This window comes from Acinonyx jubatus, chromosome C1 (genome assembly GCF_027475565.1).
Source record: "Acinonyx jubatus isolate Ajub_Pintada_27869175 chromosome C1, VMU_Ajub_asm_v1.0, whole genome shotgun sequence".
Lineage (NCBI taxonomy): Eukaryota > Metazoa > Chordata > Mammalia > Carnivora > Felidae > Acinonyx > Acinonyx jubatus.
The window spans coordinates 116,544,587-116,571,069 of NC_069381.1; the positions used below are offsets into that span (position 1 = coordinate 116,544,587).

Sequence of the window (26,483 nt, forward strand, 5' to 3'; positions counted from 1 at the left end):
TCAAGGACAACAATCATGTCCTATTTACCTGTATACCACTGATCCCTATAACAGACATTCAAATATTTGTTTAATTCACATATAAATGAGTGTTTACTACGTCATTCCCCCAATAAGCCAAAATTTCCAAAATACATTAATTAAAACCATAAGGTAAAATTTTACAATCAAATTAGCATTTTTTTTTCCAAAACAAGATTGCCCATTTCTCTGAGAGAAACCTGGCATAGAAAAATTCATACCACTGGACCATTATCCTAATTTTAAACTGAGGAAATAAACAAGCTATGAGCACAGAGATACTCACTGTAGATTATAGGAGTAGAAATTTCAGAAACAGCAAAATGTTTAACAAAAAGTAAATGACTAAATCAATCACCTGATTGATAAATCATCTGAACTGCTAAGCAATTGTTTAAGTTACACTCATGATGGGAATGGGAAAATGAGGAAAATATGATCACCTACCATTTATTGACCATCTTTTCTATTTAAAGAGTACTACATGCTTTATACATATTATCCTAATCATTACAACAATTCAAGGACAAGTATTCTTATCCTAATTTCACAGACAAGGAAGTAGGCTTGAAGGTTATATAATTTGTCCAAAGTTTTTGAGATCAGATTCCAACCTACATCAATGTGACTTCAAAGTCTACCATCTTTTTCCTACATTGCAATGCTTCTACTATAGGTTTCAAATATATTAAACTCAAAACTGTATCTCTACCATACAACTTAATTTTAAAAGTATGGACAATTGCCTGGAAAAAAACCAAAAATATCTATTAAATGGTAATTAAGGGTGAATGTTGTGACAGTATCATTTTTTTATATTAGCGACTCTTTGAAGCCGAATTGCTAGGCAATGAACTGAACTCCTGAGGCAGTAAAAAAGAACTCCCATTTTAATTTTTTTTATATATTTTTATTAAGGACACAGAACAGGTAACGTTGTAAAAACTTAAGAAGGATGTACGCAATTAACTATATTTAAAAATCATATATTAAGCCCAGGGTGCTTATTACTAGGATTGAAAACCTGTCGATCATGACTGGATTAAGCAGCATTCTTCCAGGGAAAAAAGACTGAATTTTGAGGAAGACTTAAAGAGGAGGCACATGAATTGGAGACAGGAATGTTTCAACTGAGGAAACAAGGGCAGTGGAAAACACAAGAGTATTTTCTTTTTAAGCAAGAATGAGAAACAAAGTTGGTGAGATGAAGTGGGTAGAAAGCCTTCAAGGCCAAGTTGATATGTTTGGAATTAATTTGATAAGTAACAGGGAACTGTAACAGACACATTCTTAAATGGGAAGGTGGCATGCTAAATAAAAATTTTAAAATTCAAAAAAAAATTTAAAAATTCAAACTTCAGGGGTGCCTGCGTAGCTCAGTTGGTGGGGCATCTGACTTCAGCTCAGGTCATGGTCTCATGGTTCATGGATTCAAGCCCTGTGTCAGGCTCTGTGCTAACAACTCAGAGCCTGGAGCCTGCTTTGGATTCTCTGTCTCCCTCTCTCTCTGTCTCTCTCTCTGACCCTCTCCCACTCACACTGTCTCCCTCTCTCTCTCTCTCTCTCTCTCTCTCAAAAATAAACATTAAAAAAAAAAAATTCAAACTTTGTTCCAAGGAAAGCACTGCCTTGAATTTAAACAATACTTAATAACTGGAGGGGAGGGGGGAGGCAGGAGGGGGGAATCCATTATCCATTATGTGTGCTTTATACATATTACCCTTCTGAAAAAGAAAAACTAAAGAAAAAAGCTTAAATAATGGGTAAATATATTGGTAAGAGGAATCCTTTCAGATACAATGCTTTCAAATATTAAGTGCCACTGTATATTTTAGTAAGAATCACAGAACTCTAGAGCAAGAAGGGACGCTGGAGATAATCTTTTCAGTGACAACCTCTTCATTTTCCCAATGGATTAAATTGAGGCTCAAAATCAAATAATTTGCTTAATGTCATATATAAACTAGTGGAAGATTCAATACTAAAACTCAGATTTTCTAGGCAGCAAGATCTAAAGCTGTGCTATCCAATATTATAGCCACTAGCAACATCTGGTTATTTAAATTTAAACTGGTTAAAATTAAATACAATTTTAAATTCAGTTCCTCAGGCAGGACAGTCACATTCAAGTGCTCCATGCCACATATGATTAACGGCTACCATACCTGACAGTGCAGAAAAAGAGTATTTCCATCACTGTAGAAAGTTTAATTGGACAGCTTATTCTTCAGAATAAGCTTCAGAGTCAGACAGACCTAGTTTCAATTCTACTTATTGCAGTGTGGTCCTAGTTATTTAATTGCTCTTTGACCCCATTTGGGGGAGGGAGGAAGCAGGGAATTCATAATACCTACCTCACAAACTGTACTTGATGACTACGTAAGACAACACAAAATGCTCCTTTACATTATCTGGCGCGTAAAGGACATTAAACATTTCCCTTGTGTATCCTTTTATCTTTCTACTCCTCTATATAACTTCTTGGTTAAAAGATACAAACACAAGAATGCCCAAATTAGTATCTTCCCCTCAAGATAACCCACAGCACCTACTTTTCAATCTGTTCCTACCAATTTTTTCAAATACTTACACCTTTCTTCTAGCATTGCTACTTAGGAGTAACAAAATGAAGAACGAAGGTGGGGGAGGGAGATGCCTCTAACAAAGTTTAGAGAATGTAATAAATATCCCCTCTTATTTCCCACCCTGTTGTATATATGACTATACTGACTGACCATGCAAAGGAAAAGAAATATACTACACTGTTCCTAGATCCTGAACTTCCACACCAATAAAGACGATTCTACAGTACTTCTACATTATATTCCTTATCACCATCTGTACGACTAGTTGAATATTAAATGAAGAAATAACACCTTCATCTTACAATACTTTCCAGGTAAACAGGAATAAAAAAGGATTTCCAGCGTGTTAAACTAACCTCCAAGGCTTCACAGCTTCATCTACTAAACTGACAAATTTAACAAATCTAGACTACAGCATATAAAAAATTTTACATCATGCATGCGTTTACCCAGAAAAACAACAAAATTCAACTCAGTTTGTAGCCAGTGAATTTCCACCAATACTAAATTTCACGTAGGAACAACAATTCATATTTAGACACATAGTTAAACAGACTTGCCATTTCGCATGAGGTCACCAATTTTACACTCCTAAAAACTAACACAAAAAAATTAAAGAACTTTTAAACAGTCATGTTTAAACATCCACAAAACAAGATTTCTACATATTTTTTAAAGCTTTCTTATTGCTTAAAACGGACCATATCAACTCACAAAAGGGGGGGCAGGGGAGTGTCTCCCAGTGTCTCCTTGAAATTTATCTGGCATTCTCTTACCTCAGTCCTTAAAGATAATTTACTCAAAAACATGACCAATGCTCCCCCATAAAGGGTTCAGAATAAGTCAAATAAATGCCAAAGAGATAACACTGCACCTTGTACTGTCACTTTACAACTCAAATAATTTTTTTAGACAAAACTAAAATATTTTGAATATACAAATCATAAAGACTAACAATATTCAATGGGGGGGAGTCACATAAAATTTTTTTTGATGAAAAAAGTCTTTATTACTATCCTACATAAAGTACTTTATACATTGAAAACAGTTAGGCTTCTATGCCTGAACCGATGAAACCTAATTTGTGACAGTCGGTAGTTTTTTAAAGTCCTTCAATAATAATGAAGTGTACGTTGGTCACATTAGAATAGGTCAAATGAATTTTCCTGAGGCTGCATTCTAAGTACATCTGACCCAGAAAGTATTTTTAGCAAGTGTGTTCAATCAATGCTGGTTTTATGCCTAGCCTAAATTAGAAATTGGGTGTCACAAATTTGAAGTAACAAAGTTAGTAGGGACATTTTAAAAGATATTCAGTTAGAACATAAAAAACCAAGTATGAAACAATTCTATACCCACAGCCCAGAAGCTAAGCAGGTTAGAAAGCAGGCAATAAGAAAGTTACATCCTCTCCATTACTACTTTTGAAGAACGTGTGATTTTCCAACTTAATAAACTGTAGCCTACTCAACATTAATAAATACGACAAAATAGTCATGGCTCCTTGTGTTTAGCTCCTGGCCAAATGTTTAAAACAGATTAGCTAAATCATAAATATCTCCATGTACTAAGAGACTATGATTTTCTTCTTTATAAACCAAACCACTCAAGAACATGAGAATATGGGACCACACATGTTTCAGTGAAAAACGGTAACAAAGATATGTGTGTCATTAAAAACAAACAAACAAAACAGAGACATAAAAACAGCTTTGTGGTAACTGGAGCATAAATTTATTCCGACAAAAAATGGTGGGATCGACAAAAGACCGCACTCTTTTATTATGAGTCAGTAAAGAAGTTCTATACAATACACAAACTTCTGCTTATGAAAAATTTTTGAAAAAAATCTATAGGTTGAATTTATATTCATCAAATTCAAGATCTAACTGATACATCTAGCTCTACTCCAGTAAGCAAGCACACCTTGGACTGAGCAATCATTTATTTTAAGGTCAGTTCCTCCTCCCTTAAAAAAAAAAAAAAAATGAAAAATAATTTTTTTTCTTTGACATGTTAAGGTTCAAAAATTAGGGTAAAAAATCTGGGCTTTTACTGTTCCATGATCTTTTCCCTTAAATCATCTTTTATAAGTCGGATATGTTGGCTTTTGGGTTAGGTTCCCCCCCGCCCCCATAAACACGTTTTAAGCTGTACTGTTTCAGCTAGACCCACGATCTGGTCACATAAACCTAATATTACTCCAACTCTGATTTAAAAGCAGTTAGTACATTGCAGATATACAGGTTCCCCCGAACAAGCGCTTGAAAATCCTACAATTCGTTGTCTGTACTGGTGTCACAATATAAGGTAACCCTACACATAAAAGCCTCCCATTTCAAATTTCGCAGAAACACCGATACATGTATCTTTGCAACTGTAAACTGTTCCATCCTAAGGAAACCTTGGGAAATGCATCGTTATCGTCTACTTAGTTACATCGCAACTTTTTTTTTTTGGCCCAACTACAGATTCCTAAACACAAGTATATACCGGTAGAATCACAAGAGGCTTAAAACTTCAACGGTAGAGACAGTTTGCCCATGCAGCAGAAGCAAGAAGCACTCACATGAGCCCATTAAAAAACAGAAACAAAACCAAAAAGGAAGCCTACCAACGATGGAAAACTCAGAAGATTCCAAAACCTTACCTAGAGTTTAGGTACTGTGGAACATTCCATCTCCGCACCGATTCCATCCCCTTCTCCCTTCTCCCTTCGCTCACCCGTAACAGATTCCAACGCTAACCCCAGGAGCTGCGGGAGCAGAGGTCCCGAGAAGAAAGGGGGGCGGGGGTACAAGCATCATTTTTCCCCTTCTCTGAAATCAACCTAGTGCCTCCGGCTTGCCCTACCTGGCTCGCCTCCCACACCCAGGTAACAGCCTCGCGCGCCTCGCAGGGCCGAGACGCCGGCCGGAACCCCAGAGCCTCTTACCTTCGGTGCACAGCCGCGTCCTCTCGGCTGGAGAAGAAAAGCCTCGAGGCCCGGGCGCGCCGGGGCGAAGCGCGTCCGCCGCGCGGCTCCCGGGGGCTCCCTCAGCGCCCCCCCAGCAGCCGCCGCCGCAGCGGCCGCGCCACGGCCCCGAGCTGCCAGCACCACCTCATACTGCGGGGCTGCAGCGGGCCGGCGCCGCCGGGGAGGCGGGAGGGAGGCGGGCGGCCGGCGCGCTCTCCCACCTCCCTGCGGGGATGAGATAATCCACACACCCCCAAAGTGCCGTGGGGGAGGGGAGCCCCGGGGCGGGGGGCCTGGCCCCAAACCTCGGACCCTTCGGCCAAAGCCAAGTCTCTCCTGTCCCCGACTCAGGCCCGGAATTCAGCCCCCGGGGACCCAGGAGTCCTGAGAGAACAATGTGGGGGGGCCGCGAGGAGCGGAAAAGCGCGCAGCGCGGTGTGAGCGGGCGGGTAATCCGGGGCAGCGTTTGTGTGTGAGAGTGCAAGAGGAGCTCAACCTCCCCCCTCCTTCTCCTCCTCCTCTTCCTCCTCCTCCTCCTCCGTCTCCTCCTCCTCCCTCAAGCACACCCCGTCTCCCAGGCCACAGCATAGCAACCGAACATGGCGGCTGCGCAGACGCCGCCACTCAGCGGCCAGGAGCGGCGGCGGCCGCAACTGGAGGCGATCTCGCGAGAGGGGAGGCCAAAAACCCTCCCAGCTAGAGCCGACAGGAGAGGTTGCACCCGCGCGCGAGCGGGGGGACACGCAGGTGCGAAGGAGGCCGGACCTGGGTAGGTTGGGGAGGGAGGGCTGGGAGGAGGGGGCGGGGCGCTGTGGCCCCGCCCCATGCCCCAGCAGCGATTGGTTACTTGAACTGCGACCCCTGCTGGACCTACTGACCTAAGGGACCGGCCGAGGAGCAGAAACCTAAGTTTTGAAGGGGAAAACCGGACCTCTGGGCCCCAAATGTCCCAACTTCAGTGCTGATAGAGGATACAGGTTTTAGGATGTAGCTTTGAATCACTTCCTCTCCTAAATATAGACTCTAAAACAAAGAACAAACAATGTTCTTTTACGAAACAAACGTCTGGGTGCCTTCTGTGTGCCAGGAGCGGTGTGCTTTTAAAAATTGAATTAATTCATCATGATAACACATATGAATTTGGTGTTATCACACCAGGGGTTTTAGCCACATGCATTCATATTTTACTGATGGTACAAACTTATTTGTGATAAGACAGATGCCTACGGTTTGGGTGATCTCAGCTGAAATGATGAGAGGGGGGATTTGGGGACCGTCGCACTTTCTTTTTGCAATCATTTTTGTCCCCGTCCTTTCCTGTAGCCTGGTGCCTTCTTGCTCTTCCTTACTCTTAGCTTCAGTACCCCACCAGAGCCGAGGTCACACAAGCGTTCTCTCAAGTAGCGCTTTGTCTCCAAGCCAACAAAATGCCTCTTTATTAATCAGGACAGGTTTTTACAAGATGAAATCTTGTAAATTTATACAGATCTGTGAAAGACAGCGATTTCTATTGACTCTTCTCCTTCGCATGCCTGCATTTTAAAAAGACAGCTTGTCAGTCCGTATTTTTCCTGCTTTACCTCTTCTACTGACTGTCCTTCCCAGAGCTTAGTTCCAGCAAGTGTTCATTCATCCTCCCCCAAATATGCTTTCCTGCCTCTAGCTCTCCTTTTTCCATGCCTTTGTTCATACTATTCCCCCTACTAAAATGCTCTTCGCTTCATCTCCACCTACCAACATCCAGTCATCCTTCCGACCTAAGGTCATGTGGGACTTCCACCAGAAGTAAGAATTCCTTCCTCCTTTGACATTTGTAGTTCTTGGTTTATACCTCCCTTCTGTTTTTAATAGGATACTTACGCTTGTGTGGGCCTTATCGCCACTACTACCTGATAACCCATTGAGGGTAATCATCTTTGTATCAAACTTGTAATATAAATACAGCTGGAGTCTCCACGTTGGAGGGATTGAAGGAGACATTTTTTTGTTGTAGGAACCTCCATAGAATGAGACCTTTAAATAAACAAATGTAAGACTCATATCCATCTACTGTTCTTTGGGAAAATTATGAAGTCATTCTTTAAAAACTTGATATATATGGGGCACTTGGGTGGCTTAGTCAGTTAAGCATCTGACTTCAGCTCAGATTATGATCTCACGGTTTGTGGGTTCGAGCCCTGCATCTCTCTGCTGTCAGTGCAGAGCCTGCTTAGGGTTCTCTGTCTCCTTCTCTTTCTGCCCCTCCCCTGCACATGTGCACTCTGTCTCTCTCCCTCTCCCTCTCTTTCTCAAAAATAAACATTTTTAAAAATTGATATATAATTCACATACCATAACATTCATCCTTTTAAAGTGTACAGGAGCACCTGGGTGGCTCAGTGGGTTAGGCGGCCGACTTGGGCTCAGGTCATGGTCTCGCGGTTCGTGGGTTTGAGCCCCGTGTTGGGCTCTGTGCTGACAGCCCCTCCCCTGCACATGCTCTGTGTGTGTGTGTGTGTGTGTGTGTGTGTGTGTGTGTGTCTCAAAACTAAATGAACACTTAAAAAATAATAATAATAAAGTGGACAGTTTAGTGCTTTGTAGTATATTTGCAGAGTTGTGCAACCATCACCACTATCTACTTCCGCAACATCATCACCCCCAAAAACCTCTCATACCCATTAGCAGCCACTCTTCACTCCCTCCTCTACCAGCCCCTGACAACCACTAATCTACTTTCTGCCTGTATAGGTTTGCCTACTCTGGACATGTCATATAAATGAAATCATACATACTGTAAATTCTCTACAAAAATATGTAAATTTTTGCTCATCTTTAAGTTACAATCTCTAAAAATTAATATATGCCTATTCTAGATCATTTTGATGACCACTTTGTAACCAAACACTGCCACCTGATTTCATATTTGGCACCGAGAACTGTAACTTTAATTTTCTTGGGCAAATGAGAAAAAAGTAGAGTACTTCTTGGGGCACCTGGGTGGCTCAGTCGGATAAGTGCCTGACTCTTGGTTTCAACTCAGGTCATGATCTCACTGTTCGTGGGTTTAAGCCCTACGTTGGGCTCTGTGCCAACAGCACAGAGCCTGCTTGGATTCTGTTTCTCTCTCTCTCTCTGCCTCCCTCCCCCCCCCCCCCCCCGCCTGCTGGTGATCTCTCAAAATAAATAAATAAACAAACAAAAAAAGTAGAGTATTTCTTGCAGAGATGACAACGTTCTGCCTAAGTGAAGATCAAGCATCCTCATGGCACAACATACAAAAGTTTCACAAAAATTCAAACAGAGAAGAATATAGGGATAATTCAGTTGATTATAAGCATGCCTTTAAAAACCCATGCCATAGCAGTGAGTTCCATTTTCTCATCACAAGGGACACTTTAATTTCAGCAAAACAACATCATCTACTACACTACATGCATGATATTAATTGAATTTTTAATTTTGTTGATTTAATTTGCAAAATTGTTTAGTTTATAGGTGTAAAAAAGCTCACAGCTGTGAGAATAAGGACTTTATACCTAATCTTATGTTTATCCATGATTAAGAAACATAATTTAAGTGATTTAATTTTACATTTGAGAGTTAGCAAGATCTTTCTTTGCATTTCAGAGTGGCCCCAAACATTGCTAGATATTGGCAGACACTGCTATTGACTGTGATTTTTTTTTTCCCTTGTCTGCAGCCTGCCCTTGGCCGTGCTTTGGGAGAGTGAGAGCAAGTGTTGTGTCCACACTTGAAGGGTGTTGGCAGGGGAGGACTGGCCTTTTTGCACTGTGTAGTTGACGTTAGGACCTCTTCTAACCCTGGGTAGCCACAGCCAAGAAGGAATGGGCATTTTTTCTAGCCTGTGCAGCCAAGCCATGCGCCTGGACCATGGCAGTGACCTCTGGCAGCCATAAGGCAACAGAGAATGAAAGACACAAGGACTGGGCGCTGTGGCTCAGCCACCCTGCCATCAGCAACCTGGGAGGATCCCTTTGGAAGAAATAAGTGATCCTTAGGTCAGTGGAGATATCTAGGAAGGAGAACCCCAAGGGAAATCTGGACTAGGCTTGCTAGGTAGACCTCAGGGTACTGACTGTGAATTTTAACATTAAAGAACACATGACTTGAAGTGACTTGATTTTGTTGCCTAAGCTGATGAAGTGGAACATACAAGGTATACAAGCTTTCAAATACCTGCTTTCTGACATGTGACCTTAATTGGATATCTAGGGGCTCAGTCTGTTGAGCATCTGACTTCTACTCAGGTCATGATCTCACGGTTTGTGGGTTCAAGCCCCGTGTCAGGCTTGCTGCTGTCGGCACAGAGCCGAGAGCCTGCTTCGGATGCTCTGTCCTCCACTGTCTCTCTGCCTCTCTCCCACTCACACACACTCTCTCTCTCTCTCTGTCTCAAAAAATAAATAAAATATTTAAAAAAATGTTTTTAATTGGATTTCTACCTGCCTTCGACTGACAACGAAGGGACAAAGGGGGAATTCCATCTTTTTACCTGTCTGGAATCTTCAGGAATAACTTAAAGTGGGGCGCCTGGGTGGCTCAATCAGTTAAGGGTCTGACTCTTAATTTCGACTCAGGTCATGATCTCGCAGTCATGAGATGGAGCCCTGAGTTGGCCCCCCACCCTGCACTGGGTGTGGAGCCTGCTTAAGATTCTCTTTCTCCCTTTCCCTCTGCTCCTCCCCCTCTCCCTCTGCCCCCTCTTTCAAAAAAAAAAAAAAAAGAGGAATAACAAACTGAAACAAAATAATTTATAGAGTTTAAACCTTCAAGGAGGCATCATATATTTTTCCAACAAGTTCAGAGTTCTGTGCCTTGGGCTTCTTTTAATCATGGAGCTGCTTTAAATATGCTTTAAAAAAAAACTTATTTTTGAAAATTAGATACCATGTATCTCTGAAGCAGTTGGCCCACATTTGATCACTCTGTCAAAATGACCTTCTTCTCTTCACTTGCTAGCAATTCTTTCTTCCTTCCTTCTTTCCTTTCTAAAGCAGCAGAAGAACCATGTTGACGATCCCTGGGATCAAGAACTATATAGAAAAATGTAAAACTTTAAAAAATCCAAGACTTCCTCCTGCTTTCACACTCTCTAAAGGTAAGTACTACTAATAGTTTCTTGTGTATACTTCTAGAATTTTCTCCACATCTGCAAGCTAAATGTATATCTTTCCCCCTACGTATAAGGGATTATGCTATACATACAATATTTCACTTATAAATGTACCTAATAAAACATATAGATATATGTCACTCTAAAGGCTGCGCCATAGTGTATTTAATCTTGTCTAATAAATGGGCAGTTAGGTCATTTCCAGTTCTTTGCTATTGCATACAATGCTATAAAGAACACTTTCATTTCATGTACAAGAAAACTTTGTACATATAACAAAGTATTTTTTTAATGTTAATTTACTTTTGAGAGAGAGAGACAGAGACAGAGACATAGAGACAGAGTTTGAGTTGGGCTGGGGAAGAGACAGCATGAGACTCTGAAGTAAGCTCTGGGCTCTGAGCTGTCAGCACAGAGCCCAACGTGGGGCTCGAACTCATGAACTGTGAGATCATGACCTGAGCAGAATAGGCCGCCCAACCGACTGAGCCACCCCGGAGCCCCACAAAGTATTCCTTTATTTTATTTTTTTTAAGTTTATTTAGGGGTGCCTGGGTGGCTCAGTCAGTTAAGCATCCAACTTTGGCTCAGGCCATGATTTCATGGTTCTTGGGTTCCAGCCTTGTGTCGGGCTCTGCACTGACAGCTTGGAGCCTGCTTCAGATTTTGTGTCTCCCTCTCTCTCTCTGCCCCTCCCCAACTTGTGCACTCTCTTCCAAAAATAAATAAACATTTAAATAAATAAATAAAAATAAAATTTGTTTATTTATTTTGAGAGAGAGAGCAGGAGAGGGGCAGAAGAAGGGGGAGGAGAATCCCAAGCAGGGTCTGTGTTGTCAATGCAGATCCTGACATGGGGTTTGACCCCATGAAACTTGAGATCATGACCTGAGCCAAAATCCAGAGTCAGATGCTTAATCAACCGAGCCACCCAGGTGCCCCAAAGTATTTCTTTAAGACAGAAATGCAATTGCTGGGTCGAAGTGTATGGGCATGTTTAATTTTGATAAATGTTGCCAAGTTGCGCCCACCAACTGCGCGTGAGTTGCTGTTTTCAACCTGTTATTGTTTCTGGGTTTTGTATTTTCATCAATACAAAAACAAAAACATATTTTCTTCTAATACTTACGGTTGTTTTTCCTCTTTTTTAAAATACTTAAATCTATGACCCTCTGGAAATAATGCTAGTGGAAAGAAATAGGGATCCCGCTTCATTTTTTTTCATAGCTATCCACTTGTCCCAAAAGCAATCTTCTTGAAGAATCCATTAACAAATTACCACAACTTTGGCGGCTTACAACAACACACACTTATTATGTCACACTTCTGGGCATATGAAGTCCAAGATGGATCGATAGACTATGTTATTTCTGGAGGAGAAATCTCTTGTCTTTTCCAGCTCCTTGAGGCTGAAGCGCTCCTTGGCTCATGGCCCTTCCCTCCATCTTCAGACCCAGGAGCTCGCATCTTCACATCTCTGTCTCCTCATCCCTGCGTCTTCCATGACACCTGTACCCCCGCTTGGATGAGGACCCTTGTGATTGCGCTGGACACATCCACACAGTCCAGGATCACCTCCCCATTTCAAGATCCTTAGTTTAACCACATCTCCAAAGTCCCTTTTGCTATGCAAGCTACCGTATTCACATTATCATTCTGTGCAGATGGTGTGAACATCTTTGGAGGCCACTATCCTGCGTGCCATGATGTGGAGAACAAAAGCAAAATAAATGTAGAAAAAATTAAATTTCCTTACAACTTGCAGCCTGCCTACAAGTACCTGAGATAGAGTGACCTTCTTCAAGGAGCTCAGCTGCCTCAATATTAATACTTTGCTAAGGGCAAAAGGCAACCTTAACCTGACATTGGCCGGATCTCCAGGATCCTGTAAATCTTCTTTAACGTATAGAAATTCCTTTGGAAACTTCTTTTATCTCTGCCTGCCCCCCAAGATATATGTTAGCAATCATCCTCCAATCATATGGCCCACTGTTATACATCTGAAGGGACTCATGACTAATGTTTTACTAGACAGTAGTAAATGACCTTTTCCTAACAACAGCCAGCCCCTCAAAGTCCTCACAACCTTGCTTCCAAATTCCTTAGAGACTTAAACTATCCCTCACCCCCTCCCAACTTAAAAGTATATACAGTCACTCCTCTCACTCCTCACAACCCCAGGGCAGCTATTTCTGCCCACAGGTACCGTCCCCGTGCTTTAATAAAAGCACTCTTTGCACCAAAAACGTCTCAAGAATTCTTTTTTTTTTTAATTAAAAAAATTTTTTTAATGTTTATTTATTTTTGAGAGAGACAGAGCATGAGCAGGAGAGCAGCAGAGAGAGAGGGAGACACAGAATCCAAAGCAGGCTCCAAGCTCTGAGCTGTCAGCACAGAGCCCGACACAGGGCTCAAACCCAGGAACTGTGAGATCATGACCTGAGCGGAAGTCAGAAGCTTAACCGACTGAGGCACCCGGGTGCCCCAAGAATTTTTTCTTGACCATTCCCTCCCAGACCCCAAAACACATCACATCATGCCATGGTCTCTAATGCCACGCTTTTTAGCCATTAGAATCTCTAATCAGTTTTAATACCTGAAAAAAAAAGTTAATTTCACCTCATGACTTCTTTTTCCAAGATGAACATGTTTTTAACTATATGAATACAAAATACGTGAGCCAGGGGCACCTGGCTGGCTCAGTCAGTGGAGCGTGCAACTCTCGATCTCCAGGTTGTAAGTTTGACCCCCCACATTGGGTATAGAGATTACTGAAAAATAAAATCTTAGGGGCGCCTGGGTGGCGCAGTCGGTTAAGCGTCCGACTTCAGCCAGGTCACGATCTCGCGGTCCGGGAGTTCGAGCCCCGCGTCGGGCTCTGGGCTGATGGCTCAGAGCCTGGAGCCTGTTTCCGATTCTGTGTCTCCCTCTCTCTCTCTGTCCCTCCCCCCCTTCATGCTCTGTCTCTCTCTGTCCCAAAAATAAATAAACGTTGAAAAAAAAATTTTAAAAGAAATTAAAAAAAAAATAAAATAAAATCTTAAAACAAAAATAAATAAAATAAAATACATGAATCTTAGATTATAACCACAATATTAAATTACATTGACAGTACATATGGTGTGCTTAGTGTATAATTTGTATATTATCAGAAAAAATATTATTTGTAGTTATATGTGAATATAATCTGTATATATAAGTACATTCTTTGGACATTATCCATATAAGGCACTTAACTTGTATCTAAGTTTTCTTGATTTATTTTTATTTGTTTTCTTAACTTAAATATTAATGCAAATTTGTTCTCATAATTTTCATTCATAAAAAAACCAACAATCGTGTATTGCTCACCTACTATTTGTTAGGCATCTAGAATATAGGTAAGAGGTGGCCCGTGCCCTCAAGGCAAGTGTTTTTCATTCTTGGGTTGTGACTTATAAATGAGTTGTGAAATCAGGGTGGTAGACCATAACTAGAATCTTCAAAAAAGGAAATGAATTAGGCTAGAAAATAGAGCGCATCACACAAAGTGAAGGTAAACACAGTACTGTGAAACTTTAACTTTAGTTGCATGTTTGTGTGTTTTGTGTGTATGTAGGTTGTGATGTAAGATGTCTTTCTTCCTTTAGGTGTGTGGCAAAAAAGTTTGAGTGCCTCTGGTCTGCGGGAGAATTAAGAAGTAAATAAAACAGTACAAAGTCATAGAAGTGCTTTCATAGATTAAACTCCATGAGGGCAGGAACCATGGCTCACCATTATTTCCTCACAGACTGGTCTGGTTTGGTAATGTCTGGTCTATAATCAGCCCTCAGTTGTTATTCTCCAATAAAGGAAGGGATGAGATGGGCCCAGGAGGCTAGGGAAATCAGTGAAAGGAGACCAGATGACTAGACACATTGTGCCTTAGGTTTTGCCTGGCTTCCACTGGGAGCATGGACTGCAGGGACAAGATTTGGAGATGAAATGATCTGGTGGAGAATTGAAGGCTGGGCAGAGCCTCGAGAGGGAAGTCTGAGGGACCTTGAGTGACATCTAGTGGCTTCTGTGACCAAATGGGAGGAACCAGCCTGAGGAATCTCCCATCAGGAGGAATATTATTGTATGTGCTGTATGTTTAAGGAAGAAGAAGAAGAAGAAGAAAAGAAAAAGGAAAAGATGGGCTCATCCCCATAATGTATAAATGTTCCTTTATTTGTAGATGAATACTGCGGTTTTAATGGTCTATACTCTTTTTTTATGTGTTGGCTTTATCCATAGGAGCTTTAACAACAGATTAGAAAATCTTGATTGATCTTAATGCCTTTGTAGCATGCACCTGGCACAGCATTTTTAGATGTGCTGTTGACTGGCTGACATGTCTTGGTCATCCATTCAACCTGTGGTCATTGATTGCTTACCACCCACATTAAGGATTCTCCTCCCTGGCCTCACATTAGAAGCACTAAGGAAGTTTTTAATAAATACAGAGGAGTTGGGGCACCTGAGGCTCCACCGTTTAAGCGTCTGACTTCGGCTCAGGTCATGATCTCACGGTTTGTGGGTTCAAGCCCTGCATTGGGCTCTGTGCTGACAGCTGGGAGCCTGGAGCTTGCTTTAGATTCTGTGTCTCCCTCACTCTCTGCCCCTCCCCCGCTTGCACTCTATCTCTCAAAAATAAGTAAACGTTAAGAGAAATTAAAAAAAAAAAGTACAGAAGACTTTGCCCCACTCTGATCCCACTCTATTCTCACTTAATTGGTCAGAGTGGAGCCCAGGGTCCTCTTACAGATGTGGATATAGATAAAGATTTTTTTCAGCTGCCAAGGTGATTCTACTGTGCAGTAGGGTTGAGACCCACAGCTCCCATTTGGACAGGCACCAAAGGTAATACAGCATCCATGCAAAACAGGGATCTCTGCCATCTCCATCCACACTTTTTTTTAATGTTTGTTTATTTATTTTGAGAGACAGAGGGCACCAACAGGGGAGGGTCAGAGAGGGACAGAGAGAATCCCAAGCAGGCTCCACAATGTCAGCACAGCCCCACACGGGGCTCAATCTCGGGAACCGTGAGATCATGACCTGTGCCTAAATCAAGAGTCTGACACGCTTAACTGACAGAGCCACCCAGGTGCCCCCATTAGCGCTTCTCAAACTGCCTAGGGTGAAGAACCAATCTGTCATGGCCGAATATTTTTGCAAAATATAAATAAAAATAAATTACTAGAAAGTAAATGGGAAAACGAACACATAATAATAGAATACAAATGCCAATTTTTTTGTTAGATTCCAATAGAAATTAATTTCTCTTAAATTTCTCTAAAAGGTTCTACCTACTTAATCGCATTTTTGTATTTATCTTACTATGAACTGGTGACAAACCGTCTTCAGGGTAGCACTTGACTCCTACCGTTCTAGGTTGTATTCTAGATGAGGGTGGAGGTAAGGACAAGACAGCAGACATGCAAAACCTACGACGGTAGCAGGACACGCAGGTCATACTTATTGCTTTTGAGGAGGAGGCCCACTGACTCCTCAGAGTCCCCAAGGCATCAGAGCCCTATAGGGCCACCAGGCCTGAGGGCCTTATGCTCAGCTTTGAAGAGCCAACTTTACCCTTATCAGAACACCCACATGATGGGGCACTTAGCGCTGTCTGTATGCTCAAAATTTTTTAGAAACTGATTATAAAAGGGCGCCTGGGTGGCTCAGTCGGTTGAGCGTCCGACTTCGGCTCAGGTCATGATCTCACAGTTTGTGAGTTTGAGTCCCACCTCGGGCTCTGCACTGACAGCTCAGAGCCTGGAGCCTGCTTCGGATTCTGTGTCTCCCTCTCTCTGCCCCTCTCATGCTCATGCTCTTTCTCTCTCTCTCAATAATAAATAAACATTAAAAAAAATTAAAAAAAAAAATAAGAAACTGATTATGAAGCAAAAGTTACTCTTTTTAAAGGAAATACACCTTCCAGGGACCAGACACTGATGTGTGCTCTAAGAATACCGTCTTCCCAGTATGAAGGTCCTCAAGCATAAGAAAATTATTTGGGAAACGGAGAATGAGGATCTCTCCCTACAACAGAGCACTCCTCTCTGGTGACGCAATATTCATGCCCACTCCATGATGCATCTCTCCCTTGGACAATGCTTAATAAACACGGACAGACTCTTGACAGCCTCTCACACTGCTAGGAGGTGCCCTCCATCCGTCACAACCTCCAGCAGGCAGGTTCAATAGGCCGGATTAAGTTCCTACTTTCTCTGGTTTTTACACCACTTCTGAGACACCTTGATTGGACTTGCATAATCCCTGGTTTTCATTGGTGATATATTTATTAACTATCTCCAGCACGTTTTACCCACAGATGACTCATCTATCATAAGGCAATTATTCCTTCTCATCTTATTATGTGCAGTGTTTCCCTTCTGTCTATCATGCTCTGCCTTTCCTTTCTTTGCCAAAATCCTACTCACCTTTTAGATTTCAGCTCTCAGGCTGACTCCTCTGAGAAGCCTTCCTTGATCTTCCCCTCACCCAGGGCTCAACTCTTTGTGTCCCCAGGAAAGCACATAGCCCATGACGTTGCAATGGGCCAGCTCCTCTCTTTTCCCCAGTTGATTTTTAAGCTTCTTAGAACATTGATCTTGGCTTTCATTTATTTCTGGATCCCCCAAATCCACACACAGTAAAGACCCCTCCCCCAAAAAATGGTTGGTGAAATAAACTAATTTTCTAGTTCCATTCTCAGAGGATGGTATTATGGCAAGGGGCAATAGGATAAAGAATTAACTTCAAATCTTATTAAAGCCTTGGCAATGGGGAGGTGTGGGGAAATTGTTTCTTGAAAGTCAAGCTGGAGAGTAAGAACATAGAGTGGCAGATGATAAAAGAGTGTAAGGAGTATGATGATGTAATCAGCAATTTAGGAAAAATTAATTTCATGCTTCTGAGGAAGGAGAGATTAGGATTGGGCAAAGACTGAATCTGGAAGACCAATTAAAACAGTGACAATACTACCCCATGAGTCAGTACTGACACTCACCCCTACCTTCCCCCCACCCAATTCTGATAAGTCACCCACAGCTTTCCCAGGCCCCATCCTTGATCAATAATCACAGCCATGGAGAACTTTGGTGTTGAAGGGAGTCTATCCTATGCCTCAGATGCAAGGGAAGAAAATTCAGAAGTGTGTTGTAATAGTCTGGATGTCAAGTACTAGAAACTTTATGTATAATCATTATATATTTAATCATTTTAAATAATGATTCCACAAATTTTTTTTCATTTTTTTAATGTTTATTTTTGAGAGAGAGAGACAGAGACAGAGTGTGAGCAAGGGAGGAACAGAGAGAGGGAAACACAGAATCCGAAGCAGGTTCCAGGCTCTGAGCTGTCAGCGCAGAGCCTGACTTGGGGCTCGAACTCACAAGCCGTGAGATCATGACCTGGGCTGAAGTCGGGCACTTAACCGACCAAGCCAGGCGCCCCTGATTCCAGAAGTTTTTTTTAAGTGTATTTATTTATTTTGAGAGAGAGAGAGAGGGAAAGAACGAGTCGGGGAGGGGCAGAGAGAGAGGGAGAGAAAGAATCCCAGGCAGGCTCTGAGCTGTCAGTGGAGAGCCCTATGTGGGGCTCAATCTCACCCACTGTGAGATCATGACCTGAGCCAAGATCAAAAGTTAGACACTTAACCAACTGAACCACCCAGGCACCCCGATAATGATTCCAATTTTTTATCTTGGATATAAACTTTTGCTAGTGACAAAGCAAAACATCTAATGGAAGGTAACAAATGGTTTTCTTAGCACTCATTACTAGTCACCTAAGTTTGTATGAATTTCTAGTAAGGGCAGCAAGCCCCTGGATTGGATTTATTATGTACGGTGATCTTTTATGGAATGTTTGATAAATAACACAGCATGTTCTTAATGGTCTGATAAGTTTCATTGGAAAAACCATCTGTACTGTTCTTATAGGAATTTGGCAAGTTATACTTTTTTTTTTCCTTCAATCTCAACATCCAGTAATATATTAAACCCAAAATTAGGTCATGCTTCCTTCTCTTCAACTCTCTTTAGGCTGAACTCAGAAATGAAGGCAACTACCCACTGTGAGTGAGACAAACAATGTTTCTCTGACCAAAATCAGTCAGTTACAAAATCCTAGGGACGCCTGGGTGGCTCGGTCGGTTAAGTGTCCAACTTGGCTTAGGTCGTGACCTCGCAGTTCATGAGTTCAAGCCCCGTGTCAGGCTCTATGCCAACAGCTCAGAGCCTGGAGCCTGCTCTGGATTCTGTGTCTCCCTCTATCTCTTCCCTTCCCTCTCTCTCTCTCTCAAAATTAAAATAAAATATTTTTTAAAAATTAAAAAAAATTAAAGCCTATAATTACCAATCCAGTGTACCATTCTAGTTCTTAACTTCTTTAGATTCTTCTAGTACCAGTAGCTGTTCTGAGGATCATCAAAATCACACAATCTAGAATACTCTCCTTCCTATGTGGGTATCAGACTTAAGAGAGAGAGAGAGAGAGAGGACAGCAAGCTTTAAACTTGAGGCTTAAATTTTTGTGCATCACCTCTTTTTTTTAATGGCAGTCTAACTAATGGACCAGTCCAAGCAGGTCTGTGTATCTTCCTTAAATACAGATGTAGGTGTCCCCTGGTGTGTAAAAGAGACACTCTAGTAAGAAGAAAACCACATGTAAGGGGAATTGGCAATTAGAGACATTTGAAAGTTGTGATGAGCCATAAAGATTAATCTAATAGGAGTCTATAGTCTGTTAAAATCAAATTTAAAATTAAATGAAGGAATTTGGAAATGGGCAAAAGTAATACAGACCATTTGACAAATCAGTCTCAGAGGGTATCATCTGCCTTGAGTGGGCCTCTGGAAAGACATCAGTAGTATCAGCCTGCGTCTGATGCAGGAAGTAGGGTGTGAAGAAAAGTTTGTGAGTATTTTCTATTTGCAATGATTCATTTTTGGAGAACCGAGGAAAAGTCATTCTAAAAGCCACATTGGGAGTTGGGGGTTGGGGAGAACACAGGTCGGGGAGGAAGAACAAGTGTACCCACAGCCTAGAAATAACTCACAGAGTCAAGAGTTTCCAAGTTTCTAACAGAGAATGTTAAAAATCACAGCTGTTGTACCTACTTGAGGAAGTTCACACACATCCTTGGATAAATGCACCCTTATATTAAGGATGCTGGGTTGAGTTTCAAGAGTCCCTTACCCCCATCCCAAGACTTAAAAAAACCGGGCTTCATGCCCAACAAGAGGGGATAGGTTACAGTTCATCCATGCACCCATAGAATATTATCCAAGCATTAAAAATTGTGCTTATAAACAAAATGTGTTTATAAATAAGTTTTACTGACATGGAAAAATGCTTCTTATGTAATATTAATTGAAAAAAACAGGATTGCAGGAGGGCCTGGGTGGCTCAGTCAGTTGAGCGTCCAACTTTGGCTCAAGTTGTGATCTCCCAGGTCATAAGTTCGAGCCCCACATAGGGCTTACTGCTGGCAGCGTGGAGCCTGCTTCGGATTATCTGTCTCCCTCTCTCTCTCTGCCCCTCCCTTGCTCATGCTCTCTCTCTCTCTCTCTGTCTCAAAACTAAATAAACATTTAAAAAAAGAAAAAAAACAGGGTACAAAATTAATATATGTAGTATGAGCTCTGCCTAAGAATGATGTGCATCAGGAAGGATGAACGGATGGAGCACAGGGGCGTAGTAGGGCCAAGGAAGCTATTCTTTATGATAGTGTAATGCTGGATATGTGTCAGTATACATTTGTCAAAACCCATTGAACATACTATGTTTTCATTGGATATACTGTATTTTTCTGTAAGCCTAAAACTGCTCTAGAAAACAAAGCCTGTTAATTAAAAGAAATAGATGCATAGAAAAAAGACAAATTCTGTCTCCTTCACATTTTGCTTAGGCAAGTTTACTTTCACTCCCTGTATTTCTAACTCCCCATCCGTTAGAATGGGGATTAGAGCATCACTTACCTCATAAGATTTGTTGCCGGCATTAAATCAATGAACACGCATATTGTGCTTAAAACATAGCATTACCATCTCTAGGGGGGACAGGTGGAATTGTGCTGATTTTAATTGACTAATTTATATTTACTAACATTTTTCCAATAAATATATATTATCTTGACACTATGGAAAGCGATATATTTTGTGTATAGGATATATATATGGAGGTGCACCTGGTTAAGTGTCTGACTCTTGATTTCGGCTCAGGTCATGATCTCACGGTTCATAGATCAAGCCCCACATCAGGCTCTGCATTGACAGCAGAGAGCCTCCTTGGGATTCTCTTTCTCCCTCACGTTCTACCCTCCCCCCAGCTTTCACACAGCATGCCCTCTCTGTTTCTCTCTCAAAATAAATAGAATAATCATTTTTTAAAAGATACATATGTGGAAATTATGTGTTTATTTTGTATTAGTTCTCTATTGTTGCTTGACATAAAACAATACACATTATCTCACAGCTTCCATGGGTCAGGCATCTGAGAGTAAGCTGCTGTCATCTGAAGCTGAAGGCTTGGTGGGGCAGGAGGATCTATTTCCAAGCTGGCTTGTTCACATGGCTGGCCGGCCGGCATGAACTGTTGACAGGAGGCCTCAGTTCCTCACCGTGTAAAACTCTCCAGTGTCTTCATGACATGAGAGCTGTCTTCCCCCAGAATGAGTGATCTCAGAGACAGAAATGCAGAAGCCTCCACGATTTTTATGGCCAAGTCTTTGGGCAGTATCCTATTGGTTGCCCAGATCAGCTCTGTTTGGTGTAGGAGGGAACAACATAAGGGTATATACACCAATGGACAAGGATTGGGGACCGTGTTGGAGGCTGGCTATCATATATATGTGTATGCATATGTCTGTATATGTATGTGTGTCTGTATGTGTGTGCCTGTGTGTGTGTGTCTGTGTATTTTTCTGTCAGCTGAAGCATTACCCCAGTGTCCCTGCATGTGTGTTCTTGTTTTGTGTATTTTATTGAAGCAACCCCTGACTCTCAACTCCTTTTTGGCTGCCTATTACTTGGTCTTAGCAATCTCTTCCTTCCTTCCTTTCTTCCTTTCTTCCCTTCTTTCCTTCTCCCTTCTTCCTCCTCCTTCTTTCTTGCCCTATCTCCCTCCACTCTTCCTTTTCTTCGGGAGATACTTATAGTATACCCATTAAGTGTCAGTGAATCACCTCTGTCCACCCCTCTGACCCTATATTCCTCTCCTGCTCCCTGCTTTCCTTCAAGGTCCCCAGCACCAGACCATGTGGACCAGGCCAGCTCCTCTTCAAAGAGTATCTAAAGCTTCCATTTCCAGGGGCGCCTGGGTGGCTACGTCAGTTTAGCGTCCAACTTTGGCTCAGGTCATGATCTCGCAGTTTGTGAATTTGAGCCCCGCGTTGGGCTCTGTGCTGACAGTTCAGAGCCTGGAATCTGCTTCAGATTCTGTGTCTTCCTCTCTGTCCCTCCCCTGCTCATGATCTCTCGCTCTCTCTCTCTCTCTCTCTAAAAAATAAATTGACGTTAAAAAATTTTTTTTAAATAGAGTTTCCATTTCCAGGGCTGCCTGTTCTGAGATGTCCCTAAGCTCTGGTCCTTATCACTCTCCTCCCCGTCACCAAATCTACCCCATATCTGGGCTGGCCCCTGTAGTACTGGTTAAAGCCTAGATTTCATGCAGGTTCCTTGTCATGCTAATGACAGTCCTCCTTGTCCCACTTAACAGGCAGCTGAATCTGAGGTGGTGCTCAGCATAATAGCTGGAAAATCAGAGAAAAACACACACAGAACAGTTCAAGAGGGACCAATTAGCTTCCTGAAAATCCAACATGGACCAAAGAGCCTCATATTTTATTCTGAGGTTTTCACTTCTTTGTAACTGTGAATCTCTAAAGATTACTACAAACTCAGCTTAGATAGCTTACCATGGTCATTAACAACAGACCACTAATAAATACCTGGTCTGAAAGACACTTAGGGGGCTCACAAAGCGGAACAACTGAGACAATGACTCAGCTTCAGCCCCCTTGGCTTAGCAGAGGGTCTCCTAAGAGACCTAATGCACTGGCAGAGAGGAAGCAGAAATAACAACAACAACAACAACAACAACAACAAAAACCAAGAGAGACCGAGATGGTCTCTCTCTGTGCTTCCATGGTCCATGTGATCTATCGCTCTTGTAGTCACTTTAACACCACATTGCAATTGTCATGTAACTTGTCACTGGCCCCCTCTGGATTATCAGCAACATGTGGATAGAGAGTATAGTATCTGCACAATACTATGCTCAGTGTAGAGTTGTAGGTTTTGGGAAGGCGTCCCCAGGTTTGCTGTTGTTGGTTATTTGTCTGGTTTTTTTTTTTGAGATAATGTGTATGATTGTTGTTTGGTAGTGGGGGAGGAAGGAAGGAGTAAATTGCTGCTGCTCTAAAAATATTTGAGGGGCGCCTGGGTGGATCCTTCGGTTAAGTGTCTGACTCTTGATTTCGGCTGAGGGCATGATCTCATGGTTCAGGAGTTCGAGACATGCATGACGCTCTGTGTTGACAGTGCAGGGCCTGCTTGGGATTCTCTCTCTCACTCTTTGCCCCTCCCTTGTGAGCACACACGCACCACACACGCTCTCTCTTTCTCTCAAAAATAAATATAAGTAAATATTTAAAAAAATATTTGAAACCACTGATGGAGATGTTGGCTTAGGTTTCTTCTGAATTTAACCTAGAATCTATAGGAGGGAGATAGGTTTGAGAGGGCTAAGTGGCACTGACATGTGAGAGTATTCAGTAGGATGTCTGGCACACAGTAGGCCCTCAGGAGGGTGAACTTGGACCTAAAAGGGAGAAATTAAAGGGATACGCTTGACAGCTACAGTGACTTATACAAGAAGGGGCTCATCTCCCCCTCCTGTGAAAGATGGAAGGGAGTCTGGCAGTCCTGGGGTGACGTGGTAGCCCAGGTCCGTTAGGTCCTCAGGGATGCAGGCTCTTTCCAGCTCCCTGGTTGGCGGTCCCGAAGATGTGGCTCTCATCTTTATAGTCTAAATTGTTCACTGGAGCTCCAACATATCCATATTTCAGGTACCCATTGAAGAAAGAGAGAAAGAAAAGGGGGCAAAGCCAGTTACCTGCCATTTGAAGGAGGTTTCCTGAAGCTGGCACACAGTCCTTCATCACTTAGTTTTGTGGCCACACCTAGATGCAAGGGAGCCCGAGAAATGGGGTCTTTATTCCACGGCTGCCATGTTCTCAGCTAAAATGCGGGGCTCCTTCCATTCTCATACTGAGGGAGAAGGAGAGAATGGGAACCGGAAGTTACATAATGGCATCTGCCACTGTGGAGAATCACAGATTGCCTGTAACACGGGCTTCGGGACCACTCTGTCTCCTGTGCTTCCCTTTATCTGTCAAGTATATTTACACGCTGTGTCACACTTGACAAACGACTCACACGCGTGGTCCGTTTTTTATTCATTGCACTCTGGTTACACCAGTGTTTAAATAATATATGGTCCTTGTTTAAAAAACAAAGAACAAACAACAACAACAAAAACTATGGTGCGTGTAAGGCATACATCTCCATTGCTGACCAGGCCCAAGTTTTGGCCTTCCCCGTCTCATCTCTCAAGACTTGAGTACCGTCATCAGTTTAATGTGCGTTCCGCCAAGTCTCCTTCCAGCAGCGATACCTTGGAGAGCTGCCACTCGCTTTGGGAGGACGCCTGCAGTCCCTATAAAAGGGGCTCTATATCTTGGGGTGTTTGGGTGGCTCAGTCGGTTGGGTGCCTGACCTCATTTTGGCTCAGGTCACGATCTCATGGTTTGTGAGATCGAGCCCTGTGTCTGGCTCCGTGCTGAGCGTGAAGCCTGCTCGGGATCTCTCTCTCCCCCCGTCTCTCTGCACCTCCCTACTCACGCATCTGTGCATGCTCTGTCTCTCTCAAAATGAATAAATGAAAAAGGGGGGCTCTATATTTTTGAATGTGCCTGGCATTCAAAGACAGTTACTTAAACCATCAGACAACATTCCCCCCACACCTGCTCCTTGTTGCCTTCTCCCAACCCTCCTGGTCTTCATCAAATCTCCTTGTGGTCCCATCAGTCTCCACTGCGCCCCCACCCCACCCCCCACCAGTTCCAAGATCTGGACCAGTTGCTCCAGTTGAAGCAGGTTTTTATTTCTCCTTCCTGGATCAAGTCTTTGTTCAGACAACTGTCAGAACAGCACATGCTTCGTGGCCCCATACTAACCCGTGTTCTGGACCCCCTTTTCTGAGCACTGCACTCACCGCGGGACAAACTGTCCTCCTTGAGATGAACAGGGTCTGCAAACGGCAGCAACAGTTCTTGAGTGCCTGCCATGGTGGTCTGCAAAAGTCTTCAAAAGTCTGGAGGCCTACGCTCTCCCCCACCCCGTAGCTAATGAGCAGGGCTTTCCTGACCATGCCGAGCCCTCGTCCAGTCTGGGAAATACTGGTTCTGTGGAAGGAAGCTGGGCTTTGGATAGGGCAGACGTATCTGTTGTGTGTACTTGGGTAAATCACTTAAGCTCCAAGAGGATTGTGGACCCCTGCAGAATTGTGAACATGAAAAGGGGTGATGCATACAAAGCATTCGGCCTAGTGCCTGGCACATGGTGCTATCAATTAATGGTAATGCTCCCTATGTAGACACGACATCAGCTACGTCTGACGGAGAGTAGGTTATTTTAAGGCCCTGTCCAATGTCCAAACAAGCAATTGCCAAGTGACTGGAGTGGGGAGGAGCTACCCCCACCCCCATCCCCCCACCCCCACCCCCCCCCAGGTGATCTCCCTTCAACTGCCCGTTTTCCTTGCTTCTACAATTGGGACTTGGGCCCAAGCTTGCTTGCTTACTTATTTGTTTGTTTGTTTTTATGTTTTAAGATATCCCTGATTTAATTGTGGCAGTCAACTGAGAATTTTTCCAAGGCTGTGCCTTGCTTCTGTTTGGGGCTTGCGATATTTGGAATCGTACATATCAGAATCTTTCCACATGTGGATGTTTTATACGTTTCGGTAGGAAAGAAGAATCACAGATCTAGTCTCAGTGGGAAAAAAGTAGGACAAACATCAACCAAAAGAGGAGAGAATTAGAATGTACCTTCATTTGGCTTATAGGGAGGGGCAGCATGTGTTAGTATAAGCTCTGTGCGTGGTTACTGTAAAACATATCTTTCCTCTTTAAACAACCATGTCAGCACCTACACGTTGAATTTCCAGTCCTTCAGCTTAGTCATTTTGGGAAGCTATATGTTTTTCCAACAACTTGACTGTTTCTCAAATACTGTCAACCCCCATCTAATTTCATCTCTACCACTCAGGTTCTTATATGGTAGGATGCTATCTGTCCCTTGTTAGTACTCTGCTACGCCAACCCCTGTTCTGAACCAGTCCCAGTTGAGGCAGGAGATAAACTAGGACCTCTAACCCTGGCAGCAGGATTAAGTGTTTGGCTTGATGGAGTGCTGTCTCTGTGCCCAGCACCATGCTAGGATCTGCGTTTGCAGGGATGAATACGATATAGCACCTGCTCCAAAAGACTTTGTGGACCAGTGGAGAAGTGGTTGATCTAAAAGCCGAAGCCAACATTCTCCCTCTCTTTACAAGGGTTAGAACTGTTAAGTGTCCATAGAGTTGAAGCCAAGCACTAGGACACCTGTTTGTATTGGCCTAGGGCACATACTCCAGTTCCTGTGATAAAGCATTAAAGTCATTCTGGAACACCTCTGTTGAAGGTTTGGCTAAAATCCAACCCAAGAAAAACTAGGTAAATACTGTGAGT

General features: G+C 42.7%; 1 protein-coding gene and 1 long non-coding RNA gene across 10 annotated transcripts in view; one reads left to right on the forward strand and one right to left on the reverse strand.

The window, feature by feature from the left end:
• PTPN4 (protein tyrosine phosphatase non-receptor type 4) overlaps positions 1 to 6,059 on the reverse strand; it is a 219,252-nt gene extending 213,193 nt beyond the window's left edge. For 3 of the 9 annotated variants that reach the window (XM_053214898.1, XM_027055984.2, XM_053214897.1), the window contains exon 1: positions 5,542 to 6,057. The gene's annotated coding sequence lies outside the window, so the exon portion shown is untranslated. Of the gene's footprint in view, positions 1 to 5,256; positions 5,516 to 5,541 lie in introns of those variants that run through there. The other 6 variants (XM_053214895.1, XM_053214894.1, XM_053214891.1 and 3 more) reach the window with 5 other exon arrangements.
• Positions 6,060 to 6,077: 18 nt separating this feature from the next.
• LOC128313997 (uncharacterized) lies at positions 6,078 to 20,253 on the forward strand. The gene is made up of 3 exons (XR_008295266.1): positions 6,078 to 6,331; positions 10,563 to 10,663; positions 14,308 to 20,253. It is a non-coding gene; the product is annotated as an uncharacterized LOC128313997 (long non-coding RNA).
• The last annotated feature ends 6,230 nt before the right edge of the window (positions 20,254 to 26,483 follow it).